Here is a 27,226-nt window from a genome sequence, read left to right as displayed (position 1 = left end):
GCTAATTATATCCCAAAGGGGATTGTGTTATTTCTGAGACTAGTCATTCCCTGCTCTACTTTCCTCTGTGAGACAGCAAAGGGCAGGGCCCAGCACAGTGCCTGCGCAAAAGTACTCACCATAGAGCAATTCTCTTCTCTTTTCCTGCTTGTTCTTGCTACTTCCCACATTGTTTTTCCTTTGAGATTATTTTTCTCCTTACTTCTTAGGTAAAATTCAACATAATTAGACAGATGTATTTTAAAGAAAAAATTATGACCTTCTTTTCCACACACATAAAAAGTAAGGTCTTACTGTGTTAGTTATGAACAATAATGACATTGTATCTATACAAAAAAAAAAGCTTAAACAATAATTTACCTACAGTTTGGTATTTTAATGATGCATTTCTATGCCAACCAAATCCAAGTTTTGATAAACTATTAGATATTTTTTCTCTCAAGGAGAACTTTAGCTTTTTTTCATAACAAGCCGTGGGAAATTGATTACTCACAAAGTAGAAGGTTCAAATTCATATCCAATGTTTTCAATTATGTGTTAGACTCTGCTAGTCTGATTAATGATTAACTTTCTAGGTACAGAGGTGGAACAAGTTATTTTTGCTCTGAATGTGTGACTTTGCACTGAGACACAAATTAATGAAGTATAACTAAATATAACAAGCTTTCATAACACCTCTTGTCCCATTCCTAGAGAAGCTAAGGGTTACAAATCCACCATTGCACTATTCCAGACAGGCAGGCACTGGTGGCAGTGAAATAAAATGATTGTTTTGAATGTCTGTGGGTCTCCAAATAAATCCAACTTCCATCAACTTGTCAAAAGGAAGAGACCAGCAGCACCAGTAATGTCCTAAGTGTGCTTCTCTACTTTATTTCTGACCCCTGGGCCTTCTCCATCTCAGGGGCCAGATATCTGACACCTCTCTGGAGGTAGAATTGAGTTGTCTAGGTCCAAAATTCCCATCAACCCTTCATGAATGTATAGCTAAAACCAATTACCTTCTGATTTTTAAACATTTCAAATATAGTTGTGTAAGTTCAAACTACATGTTATATAATCAAGTTACATCAGCCAGCTTTATACTTAAGGCCTTTCAGCTTGAAATAATTTCATCACTCTGGTGATGAAAGAACAAGTCTTGTTACCAAGAGACAACATATTCTGAGAGCCCATTCCCCAGGAAGAGCTGTCCTTGGACTCCCATAAACACTAAGGGTTCTGAACAGTCAGAACACAAAGAGATGAGGCTTCATGAAGTTCATGGCCTTGTATTCCACTGACTCCCTCATAATGGAGTTGAACAACTATCTGAAAAGTGTGGAAAATATAGGGGATCGTGATATGTTACCTGAAAATATGACGTTTTGGCATAAGGACTATTTTGAGCTGAAGGCAATTAAGAAACAGCAAACACAGAGAAACTCCCTGCCTTCCCCTTTCTACCTAAAAGCAGAGCATAAATTTCTCTTTGTGAAAGTTTCTCCCCTTCCCTTTCCCATACCAGGAGGAGGAGAACAACTCATCACAGGAGCGGGAAATTCAGAATCAACTTGAAAATGCATAAACTATAATAATCTTTTTTCAATTATATTTACCTTCCCACAATTTAACACCTCAGAAACCCAAACCCCCTTTCCTTTTTTTCCCCATGTCTCCAGAATTTATTATCCTTTGTTAAAATAGTATATAAACTCTCAAAACTAATTACTTTTGGGGGATTGCATTTCTTTTATGTGAAGATTCTATGTCCATATGAAATAAATATTTTTTCCTTTTAATCTGCCTATTTCCAGTTTAATTTGCAGGCCCCATTGGGCTCTTGATGTCAACATTAGAGAGTAACCTGTCTGGCAAAACACACACACACACACACACACAGACACACACACACACACACACCCATACACACACACAACTCTCTATTTCCTATGAACAGAAAAGAGAGAGCAGCACAGCCCCAAATCCTAAAAGAGTAGGATAAAAATATCGAACTCAGATTTACCGAACACTCAAGGATCATTCAAAGATAGTGTTACAAGTCAGGAGTTTCCTGGTCCTCACATCAAAAGAAAGGAAAGCCTAGGTAGTGAAGGGAATTTTATGTAAAATAACCCATACACTGTTTAAATTATGAATTCAGTTTCAGAGTGCAGTACAGCATACCACCTCCCTCTCACGATCATATTTTGTTCTCATGTACTTTCTCTACTTATTTTCTCACAAACTTTTCTTGAGGATGGTAGCAAAGAGTGGTAATGTCTGTGGGTCTTTACAAGTTGCATTAGGACTTTTGGTAATAATGAATATGTTCATTATCTTGTGGTAATGGTTTCACCTCTATATGTTTATTAGAAAATGTAAAATACACATGTGTCAAAGGTAATCATATTGAACACTATGCATATATGCAGTTTATTGTATACCATACCTCAATAAAGTTTTAAGAAAAATGTATTGACCATCCTCCCAAAAAAATAATTTCATTGAGGTAAATTGAAATTCTTATTCACTCTATGCTATTTACAGTAACTGTGTTAATTGAGCCACAACCTCTGTATTCCCTTGCTTAATTCACACCATCACTTGCAATTGTAATAAAAACTCTAACAACTGGGAATAAATCTTTTTTAAGAAAAGTTTTAAAAAGCTTTATGAATGAAACTAAAATATTAACCATTATGAAGAATGAAAAAAAGACCTGAACAACTCATAATATAGATTATATCCTTGACTGTGAAGGCAGTTTAAACTACGAGATCAATAAATTTCCCATCAAAACTCTGTATAACTTGACAAGCAGATTCTAAAATTTTATGGAAAAATTAATTTCTAAGAATATGTAAGAACACTGACACTGAAAAAGAAAAAGAAGAAAAACAAAGTCAAGTCTCACTTGACTTCAAGAATTAGCATGTTTAAAAAATCCTGAGTAAACAACATAGTTCAGGCACAGAAATAGACAAAAAAAAAAATCAGTAAAATAAAATGGAGACTACAAAGTGAAAAATAGATAAGAGAAAAGGATAGATTAGATGATTCATGTCAAATTCATTTAAATGCTCCATAAAGAGGAGACAAGAATAGCTTGGGAATTTTGAGACAATTTCACCTTTCTTGAGAGTCTTCTTTTTTTCTAAAAGGTTAAAGAATATGACAAAATGGTGATATTTATTAATGTGTTGAATACATTGGTATTTTAGAATAAACTTTACAGAATTTAAAAATATTTTTAAACAAAAAAACCATAGTTACAGCAGTGAAAAAGGAACTGCATCAAATGACTTTTACATAGTTTTAGGAGCCTTTGAAAAGAGAGAAACTGGATTTCCTTCTTGAAGCAGCATGCGTAAAAAACAGCACTCAAGCATTAGGAAAGTTACAGATAAAGAAATATCAAATAGAAAATACTAAGATAAAGGGTCAATATGTTGGTGAGATACCTGGATAGAAGATATGATAAACTAGATTAAAAAATTTCTTCCACGAAGACAAGAAACTGCAACTCCTGTGACTTACACTATTTGGATGTCAAGCAGACAAATGCTCCTGCTATAGGTATTTTTTCGTGGTCAGGACAGCATCTACTCAGCTGCTTCTAGATTTTAAGGACCGACAGCTCCCACAGCCCAAATAATCCCTGCCAAGCTGAGAGTCTGGGTATGTGCCAAAGCGAGGCAAAGATTTGAAGAGGTCATTTGGAAGAAAAATGTTTTGCCTTGATAAGAAAAATGTCTGGCTGACCTTGCAGGAAATTTCTATCCTCTTCTTCTCAAAACTGACATGAATAAGAATTCATTAAAAAATCTTATTCTTACACAAATTGGAATTAGCTTAACCAATACACCATCTCAGTCAACTGTTACTTTCTGTTACTTTCACTTAAATTGTTTTCAATTTACTTTGCCGCTGAGAGGCAGTCGTTGAACCTTTACAGTATTAATAGGAATGATTGGAAGATTTTTCTAAATTTAAAGTCAACTTTAAGAATGTGTTCTTTGAAAGAATCAGATTATTTTGAGAAATCTTTTAAATAAGAACATAAACATAGCACATAAAAATTTATAATGCCACAAGTCCTAACATATTAAATAAAGAGCAAAAGTAGGACACAGATGTTTTGTTAATTGCTTCAAACTTGATTTTCTAGATTGAGACATTGACAGTGTGACTCAGTTGGGCAAAAGGGAGAAGGCAGAGATATCATTACATGGCCTTTGCAGTCACCTAATGAGAGCTGACAGTGGCTTTGATCAAGATGGTAGCAGTGGAGAGGGTGAGAAAAATGACAGGTTCTTAGGTATATTTTGAGGTTAGAAGTGATAAAGCTGATAGAATTTGCTGACAAACTGGATGTAGAGTAAAACTGAAAAATAGAAGTCAAAAATGACACCAACGACTTTGACCTGAGCAGTTGGAGAGATGAAATCAGCATTTACCAAGATGGGGATGATTGAAGAAGAAGCACGTTTGAAGGATATCACATTAAAGTTGAAGTGCCTACTAGATATCCAATGTCTGAAATGTCAAGTAAGAGTTTATATATATTTAATTCTGGAATTCTAAGGAGAATCAGAGGTGGAAATATACATTTGAAAATTGTAAGCATACATTAAATGTAGATGGCATTTAAAGCCAGGAGACTGCAGTTACCTAAGAGTAAATATAGCCTAAAAACAGAGTTTGAGGCACTCTAAAACTCTGCTTTTAGAGTATAGAAATGAAGAGAAACTATCAAAGGACTCTATAAGTTAGTGGTCAGCACAGTAGGGGAATAGCCAAAAGAAAGTGGTGTCCTTGAGCTAAGTGAAGAGTGTTTCAAAACGGAGCTTTCTCTTTTGAAACTATGCCAAGTAAGTAAGTAAGTAAATGATGATCGAGGCCAAGTAAGATGAAAATGAAGAATTTGTCATTGGGTTTAGCCACATGAAGTCATTATTGTCTTTAGCAAAAGTTAGTTTGTGGAGATTTAGGGATAAAAGCATTGTTTGTGTGGATTGAAAAGAACTAGGACATTCCTAATTCTATCAAAGGCCCTATTTTTTCCAGTCCCTTCCTCTTACAATTAAAAAACCCTAGAAATAATAAACAACAAGCACAGGAAGACATTGAACAGTAGAAAAAATGACAGCCTAGATACCTTAGGACTTGAGATGGCAGTAGGTTCCCTGGTTTTCTTATCATCTCACACATCATCTCCCAGAGAGGGTGCTCCAGAGCCCTCTATCCAGAACTGCCAACAAGACAGACAAGAAGACTTCTAAGAAAAACCCATTCCTCTGCCCAAAAAACTGGGATGGTTTAACAACAGAAAACCTTTTTAGTAATACCAATCATACATTAGCCAAATACCAATAAAAAACTGAATTCTTTCTTTACTCCTTCACCTCTGTGGTTTCAATAGGACGGAGCAAAAACCAAATCTTTCACCATACTCTGCTTCCCTGTGGACACAGATAGCAGTGTTCTGATCCTTTGTGTGTTAGTAGTGTCAGTGTGGCCAAGGTGGTAGTTGCTCTTTCATCCCCTCCCTGGCGGAAATAGCCAGTACCCTGAATCCTTTGCCAAGGTGTTATCGGTAAGGCTAAGTGGGTGGTAAGCAGTGCTGTGATTCCACCAATAGTATCAGCACAATATAGCAGCAAGCTAAGCTTCCAACCCCAGACTGCAGCAATGAAACTCTAAAGAGGTGATGTCAGGTGGGGCTAGTCACCACTTGGTTGCATCTCTTCCACCTTGTGTCAGCATCACCCATCTGGAAGCTCAGTCTCCTGTCTGACAGTAGTGAGGTTGAATGAGGTGGAACAAAGCACGGATAGCCGGTACTCTTCTTCCCCCATTCTCCCTCATAAGAGTGGAGAGCTGAGCTTCGATCCCATCTAGCATCATGAAACTGAACAGAGGCACAAAGTGGAGCTATTCAGTACCATTGTACCTCATTTTATGGCACTTCATTTTGTCACATTTCTCCATATAGTGTTTTTTTTTTCCCCCTCCAAATTGAAGGATGTGGCAAATAAGCCTATGGAACGATTTTTCCAACAACGTTTTCTCACTTCGTGTCATGTTAGATTTTGGTAATACTTGTAGTATTTTAAACCAGCATTTTTCTATTTGTTATGGTGATCTGTGATCAGTAATCTCTAAAGTTACTATTGTAATTGTTTTGGAGTGCCATCAACCATGCCCATATAAGATAGCTAGCTTAATAAATATTGTGTGTGTTCCGACTGCTCCATTGACCATTTCTCACCCTCCCTCAGGCTTCTTTCCTCCCTGAGACACTCTAATATTGAAATTAGGCCAATTAATAACCCTATAATGGCAACTAAGTGTTTAAGTGAAAGAAAGAATCACACATCTCTCATTGTAAATCAAAAGCTATGGTTCATATACACAATGGAATATTATTCAGCTATTTAAAAAAAATGAAATCCTACCATTTGCAATTACATGGATGGACTTAGAGGTTATTGTGCTGAGGGAAATAAGTCAGACAAAGATAAATATCATATGATTTCACTTATATGCGGAATCTAGAAAACAAAAAGAACAAACTGATCAAAAACAGACTCACAAATATAGAAGACAATCTGCTGATGGCCAGAGGGAAGGGGATTGGGGGCCAGGGAGAATGGGGTGAAGGATTAAAGAAGTACAAATAATTAGTTGATAGATGGTCATGGAGATGAAGAGCACAGCATAGGGAATGCAGTCAGCAGTAATAGAATGGTTAGGTAGAGAGCTAGAGGAGAGAAAGAGCAATTAGGGGAATCGTTTTATAAATTATATAAATATTTAACCAATGTACTGTATACTTGAAACTAATAAAATAAAATTTAATAAAAAGAAAAAAATCAACAATAAAAACTAGAGATCATTAAGCTTAGTGAGGAAAGCATATCAAAAGCTGAAATATGCCAAAAACTAGGCCTCTTGTGTCAAACAGCCACGTTGCGAATGCGAAGAAAAATTTCTTGAAAGACATTAAAAGTGCTACGCCAGTGAATACATAAATGATATAAAAGCAAAACCCCTTTATTGCTGATATGGAGAAAGTTTAGTGGTCTAGCTAGAAGATCAAACGAGCTACAGCATTCTCTTAAGCCAAAGCTTAATCCAGAGCAAGACCTTAACTCTATTCAGTTCTATGAAGCCTGAGAGAGATGAGAAAGCTGCAAAAGAAAAGTTTGAGGGTAGCAGAAGGTTGGTTCATGAGGTTTAAGGAAAGAAGCCACCTCCATAATAAAAAAAGTGCAAAGTGAAGAAGTAAGTGCTAATGTAGAAGCTGCATCAAGGTAAAGGTCTAGCTAAGATAAGTAATAAAGGTGGCTTTATTAATTAACATATTTTCAATGTAGACAAACAGCTTAATATTGAAAAGAGATGCCATCTAGGACTTTCATAGCTGGAGAGAAGTCAATGCTTGGCTTCAAGGCTTCAAAGAACAGGCTGACTCTCTTGTTAGGGGCAACCGGTGACTTTAAATTAAAGCCAATGTTCATTTGCCATTCTGAAAATCCTAGGGCCCTTAAAAATTACGCGAAATCTACTCGTTTGTGCTTTATAAATTATATGACTATAGCCATATAATTATGGCTATAGCTACAATTATATAGCTATAAATGGAACAACAAAGTAAGGATGACAGTATGCCTGCTTACCACATGGTTTACTGAATATTTTAAGCCAACTCTTGAAACCTGCTGTTCAGGAAAAAAAAAAAAAATTCTTCCAAAACATTACTGTTTATTGACAATGCACCTGATCACCTAAGAACTCTGATGGAGATGTGCAGTGAGACTAATGTTGTTTTCATGCCTGCTAACACAACATCCAATCTGCAGCCCATGGATCAAGGAGTAATTGTGACTTTCAAGTCTCATTATTTAAGAAATACAATTATGGCTATAGCTACAATAGATAGTCATTCTGCTGATGAATCTGGGAAAAGTAAATTGAAAACCTTGAAAAGACTTCACCATTCTAGATGACATTAAGAACATTCATGAATCATGGGAAAAGGTCAAAATATCAATATTAACAGGAGTTTGGAAGATTCCAACTCTCATGGATTACTTTGAGAGGTTCAAGACTTCAGTGAAGAAAGTTACTGCAGATGTAGGAAAAAATAGCAAGAGAACTAGAAATAGAAGTAGAGCCTAAAAATGTAAATGAATTGCTTCAATCTTATAGTAAAACTTTAACAAATGAGGAGTTGTTTCTTATGGATGAGCAAAGAAAGTGGTTTCTTGATATGAAATCTACTTCTGGTGAAGATGCTCTGAATATTAGTGAAACGACAACAAAGAATTTAGAATATTGTATTAGTTGATAAAACAGTAGCAGAGTTAGAACCAATTTTAAAGTTCTACTGTGGATAAAATGCTATCAAGCAGCATTGAAAGCCACAGAGAAATTATTCATGAAAGGAAGAGTCTATAGATGTGGTAAAATTTATTTTCTCATTTTAAGAAATTGCCATAGTTACCCCAGCCTTCAGCAACCACCACCAACATCAAGATAAGACCTCTACCAGCAAAAACATTTGACTCACTGAAGGCTCAGGTGATTGTTTGCATTTTATTAACAATAACGTATTTTTAATGTAGGTATTTACATTGTTTTTTTAAGACATAATGCTATTTCATACTTAATAGACCACAGTATAGTACAAACATAATTTTTACATGCACTAAGGAACCATAAAATTTGTGTGACTCACTTTATTGTGATATTTACTTAATGTGGTCTGGAACCAACCTGCAATATACCTGAGGTATGCCTGCACTCGATTCCCCTGACCTCCTCTTCCCTGTGTGTGAAGGGGAGCTCAACCTCTACCTCCACCTGGCATCAGCAAGGCTGACAAGTTGGTAGAAGGCAGGTCACTTGGCATTTTGCTCCTCCTCACTTTTCTACTCTAGTAATCCCTGGTAAGCTTTTATTCACACTCTGCAGCAATAATGTGGCATGATTCATTTCTCCTTTCTTTCTTTCTTTCTGATGGCTGAAAGGCACAGAGAGTGGGTACACTTACACTCCCCTCAGAGGTTCTGAAGTTGTGCAGGTTGATGCCTCACTTTCAGCAGGGTTGAGGAAGAAGTTTAAATTTTACTCCAACTATCTGCAACGAGGCAATGTGAATCAGTATTCCACTTTTGTCAGGATGGTATCATCAAAGCCCAGCAGTAAGCCAACATACACATACACTAGGCTCTTGTGCTGCTCATCAATAGGAGAAATGCCTCTTAAAAAAAAATACCTATGATTTAGAGAATCATAAAATAATGTCCAAAAATGTCCAGAATACCACAGAAAATCAATGGTCGTGCAAAGAACCAGGAAAAGCATGACTTAAATGAGAAAAGACAATTGACAAGCAGCAACACCAAGATTAATCGGATGTTGGAATTATTTGACAAATATATTAAAGTATGAATCAAAAAAATGCATCAATAAGCAATTATAAATTATCTTAAAATAATAAAAATTATAAAATCTTAGAAAGAAATTGAAGTGATATAAGAAAAAAACAAATATAAACTACAGAACTGAAAAATATAATCACCAAAATTTTAAAAAATTATTGGAAAGGCTGAATAGTAACATGAAGATGACAGAGGATACAGTCAGTGAATTTACATAATAAATTTACCCAATATAAACAACAGAGAAAATTTATGCAACCTTAAAAACAGTGTAAAATAGGCTTTAAAAGTGAATGGAGCTTCAGGGATTTGGTGACAATAAAATAAAAGAGTATTATATTCATTTGATTAGAGTCTCAGAAAGAGAAGAGAGAGAGAAAGGGGAACAAAGAAGTATTTGAAAAAAATAATGACTGAAATTATTCAAATTTGGCAAAAGACATACCTACAGAGTCAAGAAACTTAGAGACTTATAAATAGGATAAAATCAAAGAAATCTACACCAAGACATATAATTAAATTCTTAAAACTAGAAACAAAGAAAAAATCTTGAAAGCAGCCAGAGAGAAGTGATATATTACAAATAGCAAAACATCAATTTGAATAACGCCACATTTCTTATCATGGAGGAGAATTTCAGAATAAGTAAAAATATGTAAAAAAAGTATAATAGATTCTCTCTCATTAATTTATTTATATTTGATGGTTGAAGCAAAATTGATTATATCATCTGATGTGGTACTTAATACATGTAAAGGAAACTTTTAAGACGATTATGCTTAAATATGAGGAAGGTAAGTAGAAATAAAGGAAAGTTTTCTATACCTCACTCGAAGTAGTAAAACATTAGTAACAGTACAGTATAATAAGTTGCATGTACATATTTAATACTTAAAGCATCCACTAAGAAAATTATATAGCATGATATACTCAAAAACACTATAAATATATCAATGTAAAATCATTTAAAAAGTCCAAGTAAACTGCAGGGGTGTAAAAAAGAGAACCAGAGGTATTAAAAACAGAATACTGACAATAAAATTGGAGACTTTAACCCTAATATACTGATAATTACCTTATATGTAAATAATCTTTGAAAAAAATTAAATGGCAGATTGGCAGAGTGGATGAAAAAACTGATCCAACAATCTGCTGTCTACAAGATTTGCTTCAAATATGACATGGATAGGTTAAAAGTAAAAGTATAGAAAAATACCACATAAACATTAATTAACAAAAAACAGGAGTAACTATATTAATATCATATAAAGTAGACTTCAAAGGAAAGATAATTAGTAGAGGCAAAGAAAGACATTTATTAATATTAAACAAATCAATCCACCATTTGACCAAAAAGGCATAATAGGGAATTCAAAATGTGTACACACCAAACATCAAATAACAGAGTCTCAAAATATCTGGAGCAAGAACTGACAGAGCCAAAAGGAGAAATACAAAAATTTACAATTATAGTTGATGATTTCACACTCTACTTTCATTAATTGATAAAATTATTAGACGGAAGGTCAACTAGGATATGGAAGAAATAAATGACACAAACAAGTGGATCTAATTTACATATATTTCTAATTGACACGTATAGAACACACTACCAAAGAAAAGCAGAATACATTTTTCCATGTGTCCATGAAATATAAACCAACACAGACAATGTCTTGAGCCACAAAATAAATCTCGACAAATTATAAAAAATAAAAATCATAGAAATTATGTTCTCTTACCATAATAGAATTAAAATAGAAACAATAGAAGAACTGGAGAGATCCCTTAATATTTGGACATCAAACAACATACTTTAAAATAATTCTTAGGTCAAAGAAAAAGTCCTCAAATGAAATAATAAATATATAGAATTACATAAAAATGACAATATAATGTATCAAAATACATGGGATAGAGCTAAAGAGGTGATAAAAAATAGATTTATAGTACTAAATATTTACATTAGGAAAACACCGCAAATAAATATTCTAAGTTCCAATCTAAGAAACTAGAAAAAAAAAAAGAGTGAAATAAACCCAAAGCAAGCTGAAGGAAGAGAATAATAAAGATAATACAAATCAATCAAATTGGAAAAATAGGAATACGATAGAGAAAATCAAGGAAAGAAATTGATTCTTCAAATAAAAATCAAAATTGATTAACCTCTAATAAGCTTAACAAAGATAAAAAGAAAGAGGATAAAAATCACGGATATCAGGAATAAAACAAGGAATTCAATACACTTCCTGAAGCCATTAAAAGGATAAGAAACCACAATAAACAACTTAATACTCACAAATATGACAACTGAAAAGAAATGAACCAATTTCTCAAAAACCAAAAGCTACTAAAATGCAAACAAAATAAAATAGGAAATCTGAACTGTCATAATTATTAAAGAAATTAAATTCATACTTATAAAGCTCCCAAATAAGAAATCTCCAAGTACAGATGGTTTCACTGGAGAATTCTACAAAACATTTAAAAAAGAATTCACACTGATTTTACACATTTTCTTCCAAAATATTGAACAGAAGGGAGCACCTTCCAACTCATTTTATGAGACTATTATTATCCTGATATCAAAACTAGCCAAAGACATAAACAAAAACAAAACAAAAACAAAACCAGACCAATATCCCTCATAAATTTATATACAAAAATCTTCAACAAAATATTAGCAAATAAATCTAGCAATGCATAAAAAGAATTAATCATTATGATCAATAGAGACTTATTCCAGATATGCAAGCCTGGTTCAATATTCAAAAATGAATTAGCATTAAAAAACATATTAACAAGCTAAAGAAGAAATGCCATGTGATAATATTAATTAACGCAGAAAGGCACATGACAAAAATCCAACACTCAGTCATAATAAAAACTCTTAGGAAACTAGGAACAGAGTGGACTTCTTTATTTAATAAACAATATCTACACTTAACATCATACTTAACGGTGAAGGAAATATGGAATCAAGAGACATTTCCCATGAAGGTTAAAAGACATTCAACACTTCTGTATGCCAGTGTAAATAATCTGATAAAGTGAGAAAAATATGTTGAAAGAGGAGAAAGAGGGGGAAATTGAAGCAAAATATTTGTTGGTGAGAAAGTATGGTAGTTGGTAGATAAGTGAAGGAATTGGTCTCAGCTGGGAGAACAAACAGTTGAACTATACTTATCACAGTAATAGCTAAGTGTAAGAGTACAAATATCAAGATGGTAGCTGTGGTGGAGGAATACACTTTTTGATTCTATTTTTTTTAATAAACACCAAGGTCATCAGTTGAGAGCAATAATGAGGGTGATGTTAATGGTTTATAGAGAGAAAGAAAGGTAAAACAATTATCTAGCAGAGTGGAGGAGTGACCACTCCTGGGAAAAATTGTAAGATTACCTGGCAGCACTAAAAGTCTACTTGGGGTTAAGCATTATCAATTTAAAATAAGGCCAGTTAGCATTTTTCTTCCAGCCTCGATCACTTGCACTGTGCAGACATATATTAAGGACTGGGTGTCTTCTGCAATAAAATTTTTCTAGCTAGCACAAAGGAAGAAATGATGTTAAAGGTATTGGGAATGTATGTAAAATAATAATTATAATCAATTATAATCATATGCATGGCATCTAAACTGGATAAAGAGAAAAATGAGGACTGTGGGGTTATGGCAAAGTGAAAGATGGATTGTAAACCTCATTGAAATGGAGGATAGTTTAGAGTTCAGATATTGGAGAGGATAATTTAGATTGATAGAAGATATTGGTCAAAGAGTGACGTTCTTAAACTTGACATTATGAAGATGAAACAGTTATTCCCAATGAAAAGTGTAGAATGTAACTCTGGGAATAAATAAAAGGAATCAGCTAGGGGCAAGGTCATTGAATAAGAGGAGGACGAGGAAATAAAGATGCCAATATATTATAATGATCATCTACATGGATATTAAAAGACCTAGGATTGAGAAACTTTCATTTAGAAGATGAATAAGTTTTGGAAGTCTAATACACAGCGTTGTGATTTGTATATAATACAATGCTGTATTATATACTCGAAAATTGCTAAGAGTAAATCTGAAATGTTCTCACCACAAAAAAAGAGATGGTAATTATGTAATGTGATGGCGGTGTTAGCTAAAGTTATGGTGGTAATCATTTTACAGTACATAAATGTACCTCAAACTTACACAATGTTATATGTAAATTATATCTCAATAAAGCTGGAAAAAACAGACAGGAGTGTTGAAAAGTGTGACAGTGCAGGCATTAACATCTTTAATGTGAGGATTATGACAGGGTCTGAAGATGACTGCACTAAGGAGGTCTACAGAGTGGTATGGACTAATGGCATAAACTGCAAAGCTGAGCTTCTTAAGAAGGAGGCCGGTGGGGACAATAGTTTGGATGCAGTGATAAGAAGCAGTGAGGACAACTACTCTACTTCCAGGCCTAGTGTCATAGGGGTTAATGAATTAAAAATAAACGACAATTGAGAAAGCTATAGGGAAGCAGTATTGTCAGGTAAGGTCTAGATTTTGGTTAGAGCAAAAAGGAAGAGGTCCTAGGAGATTCATAAGGTAATTACTCATAGATATACCTTGAGCTTCAGAAGAAGGATTTCAAAAGTTGAGAAAGGATAGGAGATAAGGATTAGAGTTCAAGTCTGGAGTGGCGATCTGAGAGTCTGGGGATTCTTTTAGCAACTGTTATAAATAGAAACAAAGGCCCTTGTTCTACTAGGTTTGATGTTCTCTGGGCAGATCAAAGTGCTGGAGCTGTGAGATTAGGAAGAAAGGAGGAGGGAGAAGTGTGTTGTCAGGATCACACAGCTCTGTGGGACTCTTAACAGCTGCCTATGGCAGGATGGGGATCAGGGAGAAGTGAGGTTTCCAGAAACATGCGGGAATTGAGGAGCCTTTCTCAACTTTGCAAATGTCAGTGTGAAGTCTGGAGGAGTGATATATTCCCATATGTTTCAATGAACCAACTCTGGATCTGAAGATGAGCAATTGGATATCTCCAAGCTGTTAGGGTTCCAACCAAAATTCAATCTTCTGGGTTTTGCTTCTCTCCTTAGTGTGTTAGAGACTATATGTTGTAAAGAAAAAGTCATCAGGCTATTCAACATATTTCGATAGTAGCAATAAGGTGAATTGTTAGGAATATGAGACAACAGACAATGCCATAGCATGAAGGATGGAAAAAAGAGCAGTAACAAAATGAAGTGGGTGGTAGGCGAAGGATTAGGAAAGTCATGTAAGCCTTATATTTTAGCCTAAGAATGATGGGAATCTGCTGAAAAATTATTAGCAGGAGAAAGTGTGATCAGATTCACTTTTCAAAATGATGACTTCCCTTTAGAATATGGCATCTATTGTCTTAGGCCTTCAAAGTAAAATTGTATAGCTCCTGTTACATTTACCAACTACAAACTGAATGACTTAAGGCTAATTTTATATAATGTCCCAAAGTATTAAACTAGATAGTCATAATAATGTGATAATATGAATAATGCAATCTATTTTTGAGATGTTAGATAATTAAATGGATAATCTGTGTAAAGAATCTCTTATGTACTTGACTCTTGGAAGTACCCAATAAATATTAGTATCCTCATAAGACCCTCTTCTAGAATGTATCTGTTAGAATTAGAATTTTATCATTTGGTGTGAGAACACATCTACCATGTTTTCTAAGAAAAGGTACAAAATGTAGACTACCAGAAAACAGCCCTTTGAAAACAACACAGCAATCTGCACTTTATCCTTTAGGATAGATTTCTTGAAATAAAATAGATCTTTTGAAATAAAAATGCTAGTTCAGATAAGTGGCAAGTTCTCAGAAAAAAAATATCATTTATGAATACAAAAAGGACTTTTTTACTCTGTATTCATAAAAACAATGAAGAGAAAGTAGAGTCAATCAGAACTCATGATTCTACTTTCCTATAAGTTTTCTGAAGGCAGTCAAATAGCACTGGGCCAAAAAGATGTTTTTCTCTCTCTTCATTTTTTCTTTGATTTAAAATTAAAATTTTAACATTGAAAGCACAAGCAACAAAAATAATAGATAAATTGAATTTCCTCAAAATTTAAAACTTTTGTGCACGAAAAGACATTATCGAAAAAAGTAAAAAGCCTACAGAATGGAGAAAAATATTTGCAAATCATGCACACAATAAGAATCTAGGCTCCAGAATATATAAAGAATTCTTACAACTCAACAAGAAAAAGACAAACAACCCAATTTAAGAATGGACACACAGTTAGATCTATGGAACATTCTATTTTTTTCATCATTTTCTTTCAATGAAAAGCTTTCTATTAATCTGCCGCTCAACTCCAGATTCCACAGATAAATGCAAATTTAACAAACTATTCAATGCAAGAGCATTTTTATTTTAGAACCTTATGTATATCATTTTTGTAGAGACATTAAACAAATAAACAAACAAACAAACAAATGCAAAGAACTTGAATAGACATTTCTCCAAAGAAAATATACAAATGGCCAAAAAGCACATTAAAAGATGCTCACCATCATTAGTTACTAGGAAAATACAAATCAAACCACCATGCGATCGATACCACTTCATATCTACTAAGTTAGCTAAAATTACTTAAAAATAAATAATAACAAGTGTTAGTGAAAGATGTGAAGAAATCAGAACTCTTATACACTGCTGGTAGAATGTAAAATGGCACATACAGCCACTTCGGAAAAGTGTCTGATGGTTCCTGACACAGTTAAACATAAGCCACTATATGACCCTGCAATTCTATTAATTTTCACCTGAGAGAAATGAAAGTATTCCCGCATAATAACTTGTATGTGAATGTTCATGGTAGCATTATTCATAATAGTGAATGATAGAAAATAAATCAAATGTCCATCAACTGATGAATGGATAAATATAATATGGTAAAATGGAATGTTTTTAGCCATAGGAAAAACTGAAGTAATGATACATACTACAATGTGAATAGATCTTGAAAACATTTTGGTAAGTGAAAGAAGTCAGACCCATTTATATGAAAATATCCAAAATAGTTGAATCCTTAGGGACAGAAGCAAATTGGTGTTTGCCAGGGACTGGGAGAAGAAAAAAATGGGGAATGAGTGCTGAACGAGCACAGGATTTATCTGGGGGTAATGAAAATGTTTGGAACTAGATAGAGGTGGTGGAAGCATAGCTTTGTGACTGTGCTACACATTTCTAAATTGTTCATTTTAAAATGCTTAAATTTATGTTATAAGAATTCCACTTCAATTAAAAAAAGAATTAAAAATTTCACTGTGGCTAAATTATGGTGAACAGCAAGTGAAAACATAAAGATTTTAGATTGTATATCTTGTAAATAATAGAGAACATTTATTAAATATTTTTTAAACAAACCTAACATTTTATGATGATTTATTTCTTATATATGCATTCCAAAGTCAAGTCCAAAACATCTAATTAAGAAGCAGAAAATTCAATCAACTTGCTGTTTTTGTCTAAATGAGGCTTCCCAATTGTCAAGACTGTTTTTTTTTTTTTTTCATTCCCCACCCTCAAATGAAACTATTGAGGCCAGTTCTGTATTCAATTATGTGATCACACAGCATCTTTCAGCCCTTAAACCATTTTATAGGCACCTGAGATAATAATGGGGTTTGGAAATGCTAATTTGCAATGACCTGGAGATAACATAGAGAAATAATTACAATGAATGAGAAGTATAAAACTCTATCAAATGAGTCAACAGAGAAGTGTGAGGAAAAAGAGGGTAACAGGGATGGAGACAGAGAAAATGAGTCAGAGGAACCCAGGGGACAGCATGTAATACCAGATAATTGCCTGGCCTGAAGTAAAGTCTGAACATGAGTCAGACCCTTTCACAACCCACTGAAGGATCTTATTTCTTTAACACTCAGGCCATCTTAGAGATAACATTTTAGTAAAACTAACGACGAAAACAGATTTCTGTACATTCAGGCAAGAGAAAGCCCTGAATATGTTATGTTACACTGGGTTTATGTAATTAACCTAAAGTTGTGCAGTTTATGTTCCAAATTATTCATGTTTCTGACCTGAAATTGACAATGACTACTTTTGAGGAGAGAAAGAGGGAAAAAACAGTGAGGCCCAAAGATACCTGGTGCACCCCGTGAAACCCGAGTCTCCAGCCACATGTGTAGCCCAGGGAAGTGATAGGTTCCAATGAAAGAAAACTGAATTTTAACGTCAAATTCTTAAGTCAAAACCACTTCCAATGTCATGACACCTAATCATTTACTTCTGAATTTTGTTTCTCTTTTCATTTTCTTTAACTATTTAATTAATGTAAAACCCTATAGGGTCTCAGTGATAAACTCTCATGCCTCACACAGATGGTTGATGTGTGCTGTAAACCAACAGATCAGTAAAAAATATAAAATGGTTAGTTTATTATTGAATAAATCATTGTTTTAGCAGATATTAAGATAAAACATTGGTACATATTAATTTCCTAATGCATTCCCATAGCACTTCATGCTTACCTCAGTGACAGGGTATTTGGCCTGCACTGGAAGTGTCCATCTCTACCATTAGCTCTCTGGAGGTAGAAATATTTTCTTATATTTCTACAACCTCAGTGGTCAGCATAGTGCAGAAGGATAGTGAAGAAATGTTCCATTAATGAACAAATACTCCATATGTGATTTATGAGGGCAGACGTTCTGCATGCCTTGCTCACTGCTGTATCTTCAGTATACAGTTCAGATCTAGCACATAACAAGACTTTAGATGTGTATTTGTTGAATGAATGAATGAATGAATGAATAGCTTAATTAAAAAATACATACATTCAGCCATTTTCACTCCTCTAGATCTTTTCCAGTATTAAAATACTCAAATAGAAGCTGGATATTTTGTCCACATATTGACAAACACCTACACGTTCGTTGCCTATATCTAGACATTTGATATTATGACTCCGAATGACTGAATATTAGACTTCTTTAGATATTTTGATGTAGTTAAGAGCAATCATTTTCTTTGTGAGCACTATTTATTAGCCCTCTTTTATATAAAATTAAAAAAAAAAGATTTCTAATCTAGTTTCTTTCTAGATAAAAGCTGTTCTGTGCTGGGTATATCAGCATTCTGATTACACGTGATTTCTGTTGTTCTTCCTTAGCTGAAATGTCCTCCTGTTCTGAAAAATGACCTGAAATTTCTGCTCATAATTTGCCTCTCAGAGCTTTGTGTTATCAGGGCGACTGTGGCCTGGTTTCATGTTTTTAAAGTAATTTTCTTTTGGTCAGAAATGTTCATATGCTGCACTATACCACAGCAAAAGCGATGTCCTTTCGCCCTTGGGAAGCAATAACAAAAGTAAGTGAGGAAAAAGTAGAGTCTTTTAAGCTACTTAAAACATGCATGGTTGTTTTTTACATTCACATATATTAAAAATTTGTTTATCAGATATTTAGCAAGTATATTTTATTGACTGACAGGTCACTATAAGCACAGTAAAGTAATGATAGATATTCAAACTTGTAAAATTGACTAGAAACATTAAGAAATTTAAAGTACCTTTAGAATCATAGAAAATAAATTATTATAAAATTGTTTAAATATTGGCATACAGTGTTTTAGCTGGTCTCAATTTTTTCATACACATCATGTAAACTATTGTGTGTATATATGCATACATATATAATCAAAATCTGATTTTTTCCAAATTCTTATAGTATAAACCATTTAAAATTATAGGTATTTGTGATATATTTGCTTCTATTTGAAGAGATTGGTGTAAATTATCATTTGTATTTTGAGAATCAAATATTTGGCTGTTCTATGGCAAATCAAACCAATGGCCAAGTCACAGAGTAGGAAAAAGTAACTGAGAGTTAGATACAATATACATATTTTGTTTATGAAGAATTGTTACTGTTAATGCCAACAGAATTGTTTCTGCCTTAGGCTAAAAACCTGTTTTCTGGCCTGCTAAGGTATTCTGATGAATAAAGCAGATAATGCCAATATATACAGATAATCAAAATTATTTTCTAGGTTCTGAAAAAAATTCCACATTCGTCTTGCCAAGAAGTTCTTTGAACACCAGGAATAATTCAGGAAAATCTAAAGTTCAGATCTTGTATTCTTTTACATTTAGTTACTGTGGTTTCTTCGACAAGAGCCCATTGATTCTCTGCTTGCTTTATGGAGCCTTTCCAAAATCGTATTCTTTGAAAAGAAAATTTTCCTTTGCCAAGATTAAATCAAATCTAGATTTGAGTTTGATTACTATCATATATATTTGAACACAGGATTTTAAATTGGGGCCAAAAGCAAAGATACCTATGTATATTGTTTCCAAATATACTCTTTCCAACATCAGTACTATGAGCTAAATTGAGCAAAAGCAGCAGTGGTTAAAAACATACAAGAACGATGTTGTTCCCTGATAGGACAAAGGAAATATAACAAGCCTTGTGGTTTTGCTATGTTATTTTTTTTTTCTCCAAAAGCTCCTTCTATGAGAACTAAACTAAAATCATTTATGCCATCAGTGTTTATCAAATGTCAACAAATGTTGAATATATCATATTTCCACATTTAACTTCCAATTGTAAAGTGTAAGTCATCAAAGGAAATCAAATGAATATATGGTTGTTGTGGAATAGCCTCCTGTATACTCTACAACCCTGCTCAGATTCATGAGGAAGCATCTCTGTTCTTTAACTGTCAGAGTTGAGATTCTCAACTTCCTAAAACATTGTTAAACTGCACCATGTTAAAGTATAATTTTCAAAAATGTAAAATCATTATCATGCAGATATAAAAGGAATTTGTGTGAAAGATATTTTTTAACTTAGTGACTAATAAAGGAGCCAGTAAGATGGTAAGCCAAGTCTAAAAGCACTCAAGAATTTATGTGCATATACAGTATTTTGACAAGAAAATGTTAAAACATGATTACTATAAATAAAACTGGTTTAAGTCCAATAAGGCCATAGACCACTACTTCCGGATTAACTGATGAACAAGCAAAAGTAAACTGCATCTCTAAAAGGCAAAATCTGCAAGTTAGCTTTTGTTTCTACAGAGGTAAATGTCCAGACAAAATCAAGTCCAGCACTGTATTGAAAGATTAGCCAGTGATGTTAGACTATTTTCAAGTTTCAGATAAATTTTCTGACAACTTTTTCATAGAAATAGTGTAACTGAGTTCTCCATATATTCACCTACTTTCTTTTACGTGTTCCTAATTCTATACATCTAAGTACGAGAAATTTTTCCATCACAGCGATATCAATACTCCAAAATAGATAAATACCAGTTTTGGATAATTTAATTAAGATCCCTCCATTCAACAAATATTTCTAAATACTAATAACAATAATAAATAACATTTATTAAAATCATTCTGTGTTCCAGATACTATGCTTTACATCTGTTATTTAATACTCACCAAAACTCTCTGAAATACTACTATTGTTCTCTTCATTTATTATTTTTAACCGCCAACTTATAGAGCTTAAGTAACTTGCCCAAAATATTACCTGATAAGTGGTAGAGCAGAGATACAAGCCTGTGGGGTAACAGAACCCACACTCCTAACTCACAGAAGTGTCTCTTGAGTACCAGTCCAGTGGCTGATGCTGAGAATATAACGGTTGATGAGACACAGCTCCTGCCTTCAAGGAACTCAAAATCATTTATAGGAGGTGAATAAGCAACTGTTAATTACAAAATACAAGTCTTATGCTGTGGTAAGTACAGAAGAGAGAGTACAGGGTATATGGCAAAAGCACTGAGCTCAATTTGGGGAGTCACAAGGGGTTCTTTATAAATGCAATACCATTTAGTTTGATAATGTGATTTGATTGTATTATTGTTTATTTTCTATGTTCATTAAGCTCACCATAAACCCAAAGTTGCAACCCATTATCAGCTTGTCTTTTTAATTTATTCCTTAGCTAGAAAACTAGGTAGAAAATGCCAATAAAAAGTGTGACCAGTACCTGGGGTTGAAAAGGACCATTATTCTCATGGTATAACATAAAAACTTTTTATTTTTCATATAAAAATTGATCATTGTAATACTTTGAATTTTAATCCTTAACAATACTTTTGTAAATTGATTATTAGATATTTAATTTATATAATAATATCATCTTAAATGTTATAATATAGATCAATATATCTTAGATATTAAAAAGGAGAGAGATGTCAATTGAGAAGTCACATTCAGCCCAAATGTGCACCTCAACACCCAGTGATACCTTCTAATCTTTGTAGAACCCAATACTTTTAATTCAGAGTAGTCTCCAAGATTCTTTTAGGGGAACTTTCATGATAACACTTAAGACTTCCCAGCATCTGTTAAAGTGCATCATTTCTTCTGGTCTCTCTACTGCTGGCCTCTTTGTGCCATCTAGTGAACATTTACAAAGTATTAATAAAAAATGAAATTCAGGAAGCTTTTGCTGGAGATGTGCAATTTAATGATATCTAAGGCATATAATCATTTTTAAAAATCCATTTGTTGTTGTTATTACTGAATAAATATTAATGCCCTTTCCATAAAATTCATTCTCAAAAATAAAGGTTTTACGAAACCTAAATAGAAAATAATTTTGAAGTATTACAAAGTGGTTTTACTTTTATGAAAAAAAAATCTCCATTACATTTTTTTTTCTTAGTTCTCTTAATGTTCACACTCTAATTTTTGTCTGTCATGCCATTTGCATGAATGCTTAGCAGTTTTAAATGAAGTAAATTTCAGTTCTTAGCTTGGTTGGGGAAGAATTTTTTATTCAGATTTTCTTACCTGATTCATTTGAATTTACTGGTTCTACTACTGACATGCAAAAAATATCACTTAACTTTTTTTGAAAGACTGTTGAGTTTTGATGCTGTGTTTAAACCCATGTTGTTGGGTTGCATAGGCATGAGAAAGCAAATATCACTTTTCTATATGGTTTTGTTTTTTCCCGCTACTACTCCTGCTCCCCACACCCCAGATTTTAAAAAGCTAATCTTGACCATAATTTGATTTTGTGTTATTAAAGAAAAAGCCTTATGTAAAGATATAACATAACATAGTTAACAAACTATAACTCTCAATAGAAAAGCAAACTTCCAACATAGCCTTTGTATTGTCCTTTACACTTGCCTAAATCATTTTCCTGACACCAAGGCTGGATACACTTGTTGAAAAATAAAAGTAGCTCTGCAAAAAAGAAATAGAGGGAACTTTCTTAAACTGGATAAAGAAAAGCTACAGAAAACCTTTACTAACATACTCAATGGTGAAAATCTAGTTTTCCCGCTAAGATCAGGAAGAAGGCAAGACTGTCCCTTCTCATCACTCTTTTCCAATATCCTACTGGAAGTCCTAGTTAATGCAGTAAGACAAGAAAAGAAACTGAATGGTATATGGATTGAAACACAAAGTATTCCCTTACCACAATAAAATTAAACTAGAAATTAATAAATAAAAATGTCTAGAAAAATTCTAAAATAATTGAAAGTTTTAAAATTGAATCTTTAATCTGTGGACCATATTAAAAATTTCAAGATAATTTAGAAAATATTTTAATTGAATGAAAATAAAAACACAGCATATCAATATGTGTGACAAAAAGAGCAGAGAAGCAAATTAACACTTTCTCTGTACACAGGCATAATTTAACTAAAAATGGATGATATACTTAAATGTAAAAGTTAAAACTATAAAATTTCTAAATAATTTCCTAGAAAAATTAATATAATATAATATAATCTTTTTGACCTTTGGTTAGACAGAAATTTTTTATAAGACATAGAAGCTTATAAAAAATATATTTAAAGAATTATACTGCATCAGAGGTAAAAATGTCTAATTTTTGAAAGATATTTCTTTAAAAATGTAAAGATGAGAAATAAACTGGAATAAAATATTTGTCAAATAAATATCTGAAAAATGACCTGATTTAGAATATAAAATGAATTCTTAAAACTCAAAAAAAATAAACAACCCAATATAACATAGACAAAGGTTTGAATCGTCACTTCAGCGAAGAAGTACGTGAAAAAAGAACTCAACATTAAGCATTAGGTAAATGCAAACTTAAGCCACAAATGCATGCTGAGTTATATGGCTTAAAAAAAAAAAAAAAAAGAACTTAATATACTAAGTGCTGATGAGAATGTTAAAAATTTCATTCGTTGCTGGTGTATTTCAAAATAATTCAGCCACCTTGATAAGTAATTTGATAGGTTCTCATAGAGTGGAACATACATATACCATCCATCCTGGCAATCCCACTGGTAGGTACAGTTGCTCTTCAACTTAAAATGGGGTTATATCTCAACGAACTCAATGTAAATTGAAACTATGGTAAGTCAAAAATGCATTTAATATACCAAACCAACCAAACATCATAACTTAGCCTAGCCTACCTTAAATGTGCTCAGAACATTTAGAGTAACCTACAGTTGGGCAAAATCATCTCAGTTATCATTAGAGCAATTTCCATTAATGAAGAAAACAAAAGACCAATATACCTGAGGAATTCTAGCTCCCTTATTGCCTTGCTCTTTCATTGTCTAAACCTTAACCATTGGACTTCTCCAGAGGGTATTCAGACATATGCCACCTGGTATTCAGACATATGCACTTATCCATACAGAAAATGGAGGGCAGCTGCCTCTGTCTCTGTAGCAGGGATTCCCAAAATCTGGTCCACGGGTTGATCCATGACTTATTTTTACTAGTCTACCCACAACATGAGGAGGAAAGAGACCATTTAATGAGTGTTTTACAGGCTAATATATTCATTTTTATCTTGAGATTACATCATTATGAAGATTGATGGACAGAAGCCTCATTTAAGTTGGAGTTGGAGGACCTGAAGGAGGAGCTCTCATGCCTGCTCCATACCAGACAGAGCCCAACAAGAACTCATTGATCCTAACAGCTCTCCCAGTCTCCTTTTCTCTGAGAAAGAGTTTCTTTTCCTTAGTTTCTCAGCATTTGCACATGGTTCACCGTTAGACTGCACATCCCAAATGGCAGTTCTTTGTTGTTCCAAATAAACACATTTTACTAGAGAAATATCTGGTGGTTTATTTAAGGTCAATACCCCTTTTTATATAAAAATGGGTTATTTGTTTTCTTAATCATAATGGTGATGATACAGAGTAGGGATTTTTAAAAAATCCTTATTTGACAAAATAAATCAGTACCAACAATTTGTAGGAACGTTTCACCATTCCATGAAATCTAACAGTTTACTAATCACTATTCTATAGCCATTTTTAATATATCCAAACTTGGCATCTGAAAACACCTTCAACAGATAGCTTTTCCTGTTACCAAGTTAAGGGGAATTTCATCAGGGTTTTGGATAGTGGTGTGCTGACCTTGGGGCACACACAGAGGCCTGTCCCTCGGGGCTTTCTGGCCTGATGTGAGCAGGCCGTGGGTACAGCTCTAGTGTGGGCAAGCATCAAACGCACTCCTTTTGGTGCTGTGGGCAGCTAGAGCCCAGTGAGCTGACTGCTTGATTAGGACAGTTGGAAGTCCCTTCTTCAGGGACCTCAGCTGACTTTCTAAAAGGAAAACATTTACAGGAATCTGTTGTCTGTTGAGAGAAATATAAAGTCTTTACGAGAGGAAATCTATTCTCTGGAGGCTGGGGGTGGGGATGAGAGACTGACTTCTCCTGGGGCACCACAGCAATCACAGCAAGAAAGTGTAGATTGGTAGGGGGTAGGCTTCTGACCAAAAGGGACAATCTCTAACAGGATGGCATGGGGATGGAGTTCCATCCCAAACCCTGACAGAAGGCGAGATCTGTCCGTAATGGCTGAAAGACTTTGTTACTGTTTGAATACAACTTCCCATGGCAGTCTCCAGCAGCAGCCCTTGTCTGGCTTGCTCATGGCAAGTGCAGCCTTATGGGAAAAGCTATCTTATCAAAGCACCTCCAGGAATAAAACAGGGATCGAGCAGAACATCAATTCTGTTGCCTTTATTGGTTGAAAAAAATCAGACAATCTAGGAATTCTGCAGGGGTTAGCAAAAGATAAAAAATGTTCTTTTTCCCTTCAGTAAAACTCTGAGAAAGCTACAACTCTCCATAAAAAGAACCTGCCCATATTTAAACAGAAACAGGAACATGATTCACAAAAGAAAGGAGGACATGATTTATAAAGAGTGACTACAAATGACAAAGATACTCAGCTTGACAAAGAGAGACTTAAATGGAGACAATTTGATTATACTTGATGACAGTTTACAAATTCAGAATCAGACAGTATAAACATTTAAGATACATACTAATTTAGCACAATGTTTGCTTAGGAAGAAATGTAGGGCAGGGTACAGTGGCCACCCCCTTTCTGCTTCTGGCCAGTTCCAGGCCCAACTGATGGTCCTTATGACCAAACAGAAACTGTGTCTTGATCTGCATTAAGTGTGGGGGATCAAAAGAAGGCAGAGATGGGAAACAAGCTAGGACTCTACCAGGAATGACATGAGTTAACCTGACTTTGACCTCTGGTAGATGCATTTCTGTGGAGCGGTGCCTCTTCCATTTGATAGAGATCAAGAGAATCTTTCCAAAAGGCCCAAGCTGGAGAAACCTGCTTTGTAACTTGCAAACTCTCTCTTTCCTGGTAGAGAATGTGCCCCAGGCACTCAGCCCTTATAAAAAATAATATATAGTTAGATATTTATTCAGAAGCAAAAATAAAAAGAAACAAAAAACTCACAGAACCATCAGGACTAAACTAAAAGTACAAAATAAATGTATATACATATATATACACATATATAAATACACACACACACATATATATATATATACACATATACACATGCATACTCACACAATAGGCCACACATATACCAAAATGCACACACATCACTGGCATACATATGTACAAAATCACATCATCTGGTTATTTTTTTTGTAATAATTACTAACACTTAAGATTATCTTATTTATTTGTTTTCTATATCTCTCTCTCATCTAGAATGTAAGTTCTATGTGGGTCCTTCTTTGTCTGGTCCATTAGTATATTCCCAGTGCCCAGAACAGAACCTGTGACATAGTATGTATTTTATATTTGCTGAATGAATCAGTGAATCGATGCCCACATTTGTCTCCCATCATGCTCCAGCTCAGAATAAGTGAAAGCTTGAGCATGGCTACACCATGAAGGGAAAGAACCAGGAGAGGAAAGGAGAGATAAATGAGGCAGAAGTGGCAATAATTGATGGAGAGCGTTTTATGATGGAGGTGGGATCCACAGCACAGGCACAAGTTCCAGTTTCAGGTAAAAGAAATAATGTCGACAATTGTACCAAAACTGAACAGAGAGTACTGTTGAAGAGTAAGAAATTGTGAGATTCTTCGTTTAATGTCATAATTCAATGAAAATTAGAGAAAACATCATTAGTTACAAGTAGAAAGGAGTGAGATGTTGGGTGAGGATTTGTTTATTGAAAATAAAGCTAGACTTCCTTTCTCTTTTATTACCCTTTCAGGTTGTAATTATTAATTCAAAAACTGACTCATCTGCTAGATTCTGAATGAGATCCCTTATAGCAGGGATGATGTCAACCTCTTTCTGCTGCATTGCAGCATAGTACACTCTGCTGGCACATAGTAAATAAATATGCTGATACAAACATAAATATTTGTTGAATAAAATAAAAGTAAATGTGCAAAAAATCCTGTGAAGCTACTTGGAAGGGGGTGACTGTGACTACACAAATGGATTTCCAGTTAAGACAATGGGTTCACTGTGCCAGTCTAAAGTCAGGT

General features: G+C 34.0%; 1 pseudogene; it reads left to right on the top strand.

The window, feature by feature from the left end:
- The window catches only part of LOC102882766, a 16,514-nt pseudogene extending 2,588 nt beyond the window's left edge, over nucleotides 1–13,926 (top strand).
- Nucleotides 13,927–27,226: the final 13,300 nt, after the last annotated feature.

The sequence above is a fragment of the Pteropus alecto genome, unplaced genomic scaffold (genome assembly GCF_000325575.1).
Source record: "Pteropus alecto unplaced genomic scaffold, ASM32557v1 scaffold87, whole genome shotgun sequence".
NCBI classification, from domain to species: Eukaryota; Metazoa; Chordata; class Mammalia; order Chiroptera; family Pteropodidae; genus Pteropus; species Pteropus alecto.
The sequence above is the reverse complement of the archived record's forward strand: the minus strand, read 5'-3'. Positions and strand labels throughout refer to the sequence as shown.